A 9,203-nucleotide genomic window follows, 5' to 3' on the forward strand; every position below is an offset into this window, starting at 1 on the left:
TTAAAAATAGCATTATTTTAATAATTAAAATAACATTCATATTCAAATGAATATCATGAATTATAAAATTAAAATACTTGTTTTTAAATATATTCTAATGAAAAGGTGTGTGCAGTAATTGCATAACATAATGGTAAATTAATAACAGAAAAACAAATAATTTAGGCAATTTATTTAGAGATGTAGGTTTTCTGGCATAGAATGAGTTGGTAACAGAAAATACAGAAAATAGTGAAAGATCGATGTTTCAGACGGAAGATTAAAATAAATAAATAAATAAATACATTCAGAATAGAAATAAATCTTTCTCCTGTAGCCAGGTTGCATATTTAAAATTATATCATATTGTGTTCACCAAATGACATTATATTTATGTATTTCCACACCATTTAGAGAGGTATTATATTACTTCATTTGGGTTCTTTTATGGTGTTGAAATCCCCTGCTGATGCTCTAGTGCTCTTACACACCAGCAGTCTGTGGTGTTCAACAGTTCCTGCAGTTATTTAGTGTTCAGCATTCTCCTTGACTTTATTACCTCAGAGCAGAGCTTCCCACGCATTCACTTATGTGTCACTACAGTTTTTCACTTCTACATTCAAACACACAAAGAGTAAACAGCTGTTGTATATTTGTAATGTTAATAAGGATCACTGCGGCTTGTGATATCTAACAAAAAGTTTCGCTTTCACGCTGGAGATCATTTACGCGAAGCCTCACAATGCCGACATCTGGTTGTTAGTACTGGCACTGCAGTCATAAAACATGACGAACATTATCTTTCAGTATAATTAAAATTAAATACATATTTTTTAAAGGACATGGGGAGAAATGAAATGAAATGTGTAATGAAATTATGTCTGTCCAAACTTCATATATATTTATATTCTTCCTATTGCTACATTTTTTTTTCTTTACATTTTTTCACTTTTTACTCTTCTTAGCCTGTCTGAGACTAATTTGTTTCCTAGTCCAACAGTCAATGATATTTTAAGGAAGACCTCCTCCTTTTGGTTTTCTTTTTATATGACTGTGGGGATTTGTTTTGGGGGGGTTTCTTTTTTACTTTTTTGTTTGTTTTCATGCTTACCCCATCACTGTTTTGTATTGCTATTTTTAATTTTAGATTTTAATATGTTTCTAGATGTTTATCCTGTGACAAGATGTTTCCTCTAAAAGGCTTTAAATGTTTGTTAAAATGTTCATTTTAATAATAGTAGTAGTTGTTCTTCTTCTTCAAAACAAATACTAAAAGCTGCACCTTCATTGTTTTGCCACTAGATGTGGTAATTGTATAAGTTTAGCCAAATTTTAAACGTCAGGACTTTTATAAATACTTTTTGCAGCCACCAGTTGTCGTTTTCTGATGGAACTACAGTCATTATATGGCTGTTTCCATTTTTCTTATACTCAACAGAAGAACTGTGATATAAAGATGAACAGGCTCTTTATATTACTTCCGCTCTCTTCCACTTATTCAATTCAGGTTCGAGGTGGGTGAAGGGTGGGTGGAGCCTATTCCGGCTGCCATAGGGAGGGAGGGTGCGTCCTTGATAGCTTGCCAGTCATTCTGTTTCTCTGTGTTAACCCTGTGACAGACTGGCAACCCATCCAGGATTCACCATGGTCTGAGTTACTGGTACAAGAGCCAAGAGAGCAGCCTCACCCTAAAATCAGCAAGCTCTTTTAACTCCGGTCCTGCTCTTTCAGACTGGATTATGGGCTAAGAACGACAAAAATGCTTCATAGGACATGAGAGCTGGAAGGCAAGTTAATTCAAGAGAAATTGTAACGCACGTTAGTGTTCATTTTTGCCCAGCGTAACACGCACATTTCAGTGCTCACAGTCCTTTTATTTATACTATAACTTATTTGTACTGTCTGCTCCAAGCTTTCAGTTCTCCTGTAGACAACATTTTAACACATAGCTTTCTATGAATTGCCATCTTATTGCAGTGGAGGAGTTTGTGTCTCCCAGTGATCCCAGGAGCTATGTTGTTCCATGGCAGATTGATCCCAGGTGAAGGGCAAGACTGCAGTCGATTTACACTAACCTCCTGATAGAGTCTCTAGGGCGAGCATCTGGTGGGCCAAAAACACGACATGGGAACGTCTTCCTGTGAGTCCACCACCCACAGAAGTGGCCGTAAGGGGTTAAGTGCTTAGTGGATTGGGTGGCACTCAGAGGTGCAGGTCCTGATCCAGTTTGCAAAACAAGCTTGTAGTACACAGAATTTAACCTCACTGGTGGGGAAGGAGCCTGAGCTGGGAATGTGCAATGTTGACTTGGAGAAGGCATTCAACCAGGTTCCTCGGGGTATCTTGTGAAAAATGCATACATTTACCTTCATCCTGAGAACCAGGGATAGAAGACTAAAGAAGAACTACTTGTACCTGTAGAATGGAAAAGCTCCTGGGTTCTTTGAAGTCTCCAATATCTGGTGCACTCTGCAGGAGAAACATGTAGCTATATAAAGAGAAAGGAAACAGTCAGAGAAACTCTCCTTTTCAAATAATAACAGGAATACAGAAGGGAACGTTATTACGTTGTGTTTACTTAGTGCAAGCCAAGTGGGAACTTCTGGAGTTGAAAAATGATGCCTGCAAAGAAATACCAGAAACTGCAGTTTCTGTAAGCGAGTCAATCTCCATACACAAGTTACTGTTACTGCCATTACTACTTATGTCCTCTAAATTTTTTGTTTGTGCTGTTGGTACCATTTTGCATTAGATCACTTTTTTTTTCTTTTTTTGTGAAAATAGCTTTATCCATCATCCATCCATCTTCTGCTGCTTTTCCGGGTCTGGATCGTGGGGCATACCCAAGCCACAAAGGAATGTAGTCCCTCCAGCCTGTCCTAGGTCTGCCCCAGGGCCTCACACCTGAATGACCAAACTCTTCACCCAAAACTCTTTACTAAGCTGCCAGAAATCTATTTACAGGCAGCTCATTATAACCACAAGGCTGGTCACATGGGATGTATTTAAACTCTGCATCGAATTCTAACCCAATTCTATTAGCCAGGTATCCGAGGAGATATGCATCACTGATGTAACTAGGCTTACCTTTGCATCCTTTACCATTAATGGAGGTTCTATTTAAACCTCATTGGACCATTTTACCATTATGTAACATGATATCCAGAAGCACTGCTTTTGCATTTCATCTCTGCCAAGAGCATGGCCAGGGATTGTTTGTTTTAGATAATCTCCAGAGTCAGCATCCTGAAAGAAACTGGTTTTGACCAGGGTTAACATTATGTCTTTGTCTTATGGCATCTGTCTATTATACACTGAGTAGCTGTACAAAAGAATGATAAATAATCAAAGTAGTCAACAAATAATTAATAAATATGTATGACTTATCACGTATAGGTATGGTTCTTAATGGTATGGCAAATGTTTTCCTAAAGTGAGGAGTGCTAACTAAGGGTAAATGTGCCCAGAAAAGCATCCATTGTTACCTAAAACAAAGAATTCAATTACTCTCAGCAAGCAAGGAAACACCTTCATTACAACATAGAACAGGATAAAGGACATAATAAATAAAACTGAACTGAACTGAATTAATGGTGGGACACACTACAATAAAACAGAGGAAAACCCCAACAATCAGACAACCCCCCATGAGCAAGCATTTGGTGACAGTGGGAAGGGAAAACTCCCTTTTAACAGGAGGAAACCTCCAGCAGAGCCAGGCACAGGGAGAGGCGGCCATTTGCCTCGACCGGTTGGGGGTGAGAGGAGGGAGACAGAAAAAAAGACACCAGGGTCACCTGATACAGCCCTAAGCTGTAACAAAAGGAAAAGTCTTAAGCCTAATATTCAAAGTAGAGAGGGTGTCTGTCTCCCAAATCCAAACTGCAGAAGAGCTTCCTGAAAGCTGAAAGCTCTGCCTCCCTTTATACTTTTAAACACCCAAGAAACTAAAAATAAGTCTGTAATCTGAAAGAAAAGTGCTCTGTTGGGGTCATATGGTGCGCATTAGATCTTTAAGTTAGGACAGGGCCTGATTATTCAAAATCTTGCATGTAAGAACAAGGATTTTGAATTCAATTCTTGATTTATAAGGCAGTCCTACATATTTGTTTAATATGCCAACGTGTTGAATGTGCACATTGAAGGACATAAGGTGGTCAAAAAGGACTCCAGGATTTCTCACAGTGTCATAGGTGAAAATTTCTCCATATTACTGTAAGCAAAAATAATACCATTCAGCATAAGTATGTATTTAGAAAGTGTCTGTTTCCTTATTTAACATCTTGCATTTATGCACCATGCATCAATAATACCTAGTGATGACCAGATGACACCACAGGAAGTCGTGAAGTTTCCTGTGTAATTGGTTCAGAAAAAGTGTAATTTCATGAGGCTTCAGACCCCCCCCCCGGTCATAATCTTTGCTGTCATTTCAGCTGTTTATAGTGGCCTCTTGGGTGTCTTATAACAGTAACACTTGAACCACCTTCTATAACAGCGAGGCCTCAGACATGATCAGTGACATCACTCACCCTGAAAGAAACAGGCCATGATATGTGCTTTATAAAAAACTTCCTGGATTTCTTGATACATGCTCCAAAGCTTCGGCACAGTACATCCCATCACTAATGATATCTAGTGATGGGTTAGAGGACACCTCACGGAGTGTGTGACACAGTTTCCCTTAATATTTTGACATTGTAGTGACATTGTTTTGATGTGTTTCTCGTAGCTAGATTTAAGAATCATTGTAGCAACCCAGATAAAGAGTGTGGAGAGGGTCAGAACTTCGTTCATTCATTCTGGCATCTGCACACCAAATGAGTGATGAATGATCCTGTTTACATAATCAGCTGATGATGAAGTGCTAACTGAATAAAAGAGAAAAATATTTATTTCAGATAATTTGATTATAACAAAAAAATAATAGGATTAAAAAATACAGTGTCCAATGCAAAATTTACAAAAATATGTTTTGCAAGCAAGTATAAGTGAAAAATTGAGATCAAAGTCAAAGTTTTGTTCAGGAAATGGGTGCTTGTGACAGTGGGAGTGCTTGTGTACTTGTGTGTGAGGGGAGAAAGTACGGTTTACACATTTTATTAATAATGAGAATTTTTTTGTAGCGTATTGTCACTGAGGCAATTTCAAGTCTTAAAAAAAATTAAAGCCAATTTGTAGAAGTGTAGTAAGTGTGTTTTTGATTCTGTCAGTATTCTAAGGTATCCTGCCCTGTGACGGATATCACTGGATTCAATTATCGCAGTTGTATTAGAATTCATTCTGTTTTCCAAAACTTCCATATATACCTGCTGCCATAGATTAACTAAGAAAGAAGATGTCTGAAATGGGTGCTAATGGTAAATGTTGTGATGAAGGTCCAGGTTGTGCTTTTTCCAATCTTCTCCCAATAGCAATTGATGGGGTCAGCTCAGGGCTAACACATTTTATTGCTTCATTGACTTTAGATGAACTTAGAAAGAAAAGACTCTTGTATCTGGGGTCCAGCCAGGGCTGGACTGGGACAAAAAATTGGCCCGGGCATTTTGACTAGAGACCTGCCCACCAGGTATTATAGGAAAAACCATAAAGCCTTTGAATGAAAACAAACACTGTTATCACAGTGATGTACACTGTCTTGTTGGTACATATGTATCAATCTAATAAACTTAAATCTACACCATCCTCCCTATTCTGGTATTCTAAACAGTACCCGAAAGTAGACTGCTTGGTCGAGTTAACCTCCTGAACTATCTACAACACATGGTGAAAACCTGAAATTAAGACAGAGAAGACTAGAGGTGAGACATGATAATTACTGATTACTGATGACAGATTGAGATATATTTTGATAAACCATTCATTTGCCACATCAATATGGCAGGGCAAAATATTTTTTCTAACATGGCAACCTTTAAAAAGTGAAAGGAGATAGAAAGACAGCTGAGAAAGAATAAAACTTAATTGACTTTTTGATGGCATTGTACACACAGTACTGGTACAGTATCTAGAAAATGTGGGAAAATACTGGCATCATATACAGTACTTACTTCTGAAGAAATTATGATGGGACCCTAAAAAAATTACTATGTACAATAATGGATTTCTATATATTTTTGATCAGATGAAATCGTTTGTTGTAAGATTCAGATAATTATTTATTAAAAGTGAGACATTTCAAATGAGAATAAGAAAGAAAAGTATTTTATTTGTGCCCCCCTTTCTGTGTTAATGCCCTACCTGGGCCCCTGGCAAAACTTTGCTAGACCCGCCCCTGCACAGTTACCAGCTGTCAGCTACTTAGAAAAGGATCCTGGTGTTATTTCTCAGAAACAGTTCATAACTTCTCCATCACCTGTTCAGCTCTGATGATTCAGTAAGGACATCTCCTGGTTTCATCTTCATGTTTCCTTCTCACCAGATAACCAAACCGATATCATGACCAGCAGCTTTTACAGCTGTGGCTCCAGCAAACATCAGCTGATACTAGAAATTAATATTAAATAAATTCTAACAACAGCTGATCAAGCTTAAACATGCTGCTGCTGTTTAGCGCGACATCCACTGGTTTCTGGGCGATAAACAAACAAGAGAGAGAAACACTGATCAGCTGATCATTGATCAGTTTCATGATTGAAGTAGAAACAGGAGAGGGGGGGGGGGGGTGAGAATGAGAGGAGAAGAGGCAGCTGTGCAACAAAGACACAGAATAACTCCAGCTTTGTGTCTTTTTCATTGTAGCTGAAGTCTGGGACAAACTGTGTTCCTTTTCACCTCAATACGAAATGCACAATATTTTCTCTGAATACGAGACGATTCCGTTTTTTACGGGACGGTTGGCAACTCTAATAACTAACCTTATAAATAAAGTAAGATAAAAACAAGTTCAACATCAATAATATCATAGCACCCGCCCAGCAGTATATAAACTCCGTCATGCTAGCTAGTACGCAGTACGAGTTATTGTAACTGACTGTAAAAAGTCAGCATAACGAAAATAAACTACACCTAAACTTGGTTTATATCTGACCCAGATAGACTGCAGGTCATAACTTCTTACCTGAAGTTCAGTTCACTGCCTCAGGTCTCTGCTCCTCCTGCCATTCCGTCATCCACCTGCCAGTGTGTTGCATCTGCAGGCTTCCACCACTTGCTAATGTTACTGAATCTGTGGAAGCTCCGCCATAGCCACTACCAAACAACTGAGTTATTTTTACACATCTCCCTTCATCTGGCCAATCCACCACCTTTCAGTGTTTATACCGTTACGGAAAAAAACGAAAGAAAAAGACCATCAGCCCATAAAAATGAAAAATCAACAAATGCCCGGTGGGCCGATGGCCAGTCCAGCTATGGGTCCAGCAGTGTTTCAAGTCCCGTCAAGCTGAATGGTTCCAGACTGCACAGTGTATCTGTGACTCTTCTATGAGTTTGTCATTGAGCTGTGTTGCAGTTTGTGTGAATACAGGTGAGGCATTTCGCTGAAATGCATTGTCCAGCATTTGTAGTATGGGAATGATCCATGAATCCTAAGGGTTTTTTTTCTTAAGAGAACTCCACTGTAGCTTGATTTATAGGAGTGAGTATGCTGAGTGTTTTCCTCTAGGCAGTTCTGCAGGATTTTTTTTTTTTTTTTTTACCATAGCTGCATCTCTCACAAACCTGCTCACAAACCTGCTCAACTCTAAGGATAAATTCTAGTAGACTCGCAGGTGTCAAAAGGCCCAAAAGCAATGATGAAATTATCAAATCAATTCAACTACTCGATTATTGAGAAAGAAAAAATACACACACACACATATATATAAATTAGTGATGTGCGAATCATGAACGAATCATTCAATTTGAAAATCACTTTACTGACTCGTGAATCATGATTCACAAGCCCAACTGACTCACTGACTCATCCCTGTTGCTGTTAGCAAACTAATTTCATTAGTAGAAATATATCTAGCTGCTCTGAACTGGAAGAAAAACCCTGAGTAGAAAGCTCACATCAATACAATAGCTCCTCGGTTCACAGTAGCATCGCTCTGCAAACATGCTAACAGCACATTTGAGTTACTCACCCGCTCCCTTCCTGTGCTGAATCGTAGCCAGTGTTGGGGAGTAACGGAATACATGTACCGGCGTTACGTATTTAAAATACAAAATATGAGTAACTGTATTCTGTTACAGTTATCGTTTAAAAAAGTGATATTCAGAATACATTTACTTGTCGAATTAAAAAAGGATTACATGGCGGTCTTTTCCTGCTTCATATGTTAGGCTATGCCCTCTTTATTTTTGGTAATTCCACGCCAGTGGAAACCCAAACAAAACATGCAATAACAGGCTCTAATGCCTGGGTCTCAATCTTGCGGCCCAAGTCACCCCTACTTGTGGCCTGCATAAATGATGTGAAGAAATATTTTTTTAATTATTATTAAAAAAATTATTTTAATGGGAAGGCAATAGGCAGAGTGTTGGCCCTAAGGAATGTAGCCTCATGGGCAGTGTAGTTTGTGGGGAGAATGGACTGCCATACCCGTTTATGTGTCTGTGAGAGTGAGGGAGGGAGAAAAAGGAGAGCCAAACAGTACGAGTTGTCACCAACCAGAAACGGGAGATGGAATCATGTAGATATAATAATAACCAGTGCAGCCAAAAAGAGTGCCTGACGAGCCCATTTGTAAGTAAGCTATTGAGACTCGACTGTACACTGTGTTCGTGTTTTCCTCCGAAACAATAAGTTCAGTTGGAGCAGCCTTTCAATGCCTCTCTCTGTCTCTCGTTAGCAAAGTTGACCAAGACAACAAAGTAAAGCTATTTTTTGGCTACGAGCCCGACACGAACCCGACGTATTAGCCAGAGGTCCCTTTACTACGTTTTGGAGCCGCGGACCTGTTTTATATATGCGCGCAATAGTTTTCTATATGAGATGACTGCAAAAAGTTCAATCTTTACCTAATGTCCATCCTATTGTTACTCATTTTATATTAAGATTTAAAAATCTTGTTGATATTTGTATGGCGAGTAACCTTCAATAATAGTAATAAATCACACAGCAATAGTACATCCATATACTTGTAAAAAGCATGATAACATATTAAGTAATAAAAAGTATTCAGAATATGTTACTCTCATTGAGTAACGTAACAGAATAATTTACAAAATACATTTTGGGGCATGTATTCTGTAATCTGTAGTGGAATACATTTCAAAAGTAACCTTCCCAACACTGA

The 9,203-nt window shown here is 38.5% G+C and overlaps 1 long non-coding RNA gene across 1 annotated transcript; it reads left to right on the plus strand.

Moving 5' to 3' along the window:
• Positions 1 to 231: 231 nt before the first annotated feature.
• On the plus strand, positions 232 to 3,682 carry LOC145428614 (uncharacterized). The gene is made up of 2 exons (XR_013908913.1): positions 232 to 2,119; positions 2,764 to 3,682. It is a non-coding gene; the product is annotated as an uncharacterized LOC145428614 (long non-coding RNA).
• Positions 3,683 to 9,203: the final 5,521 nt, after the last annotated feature.

Source organism: Astatotilapia calliptera, chromosome 4 (genome assembly GCF_964374335.1).
Source record: "Astatotilapia calliptera chromosome 4, fAstCal68.1, whole genome shotgun sequence".
Taxonomy (NCBI): domain Eukaryota; kingdom Metazoa; phylum Chordata; class Actinopteri; order Cichliformes; family Cichlidae; genus Astatotilapia; species Astatotilapia calliptera.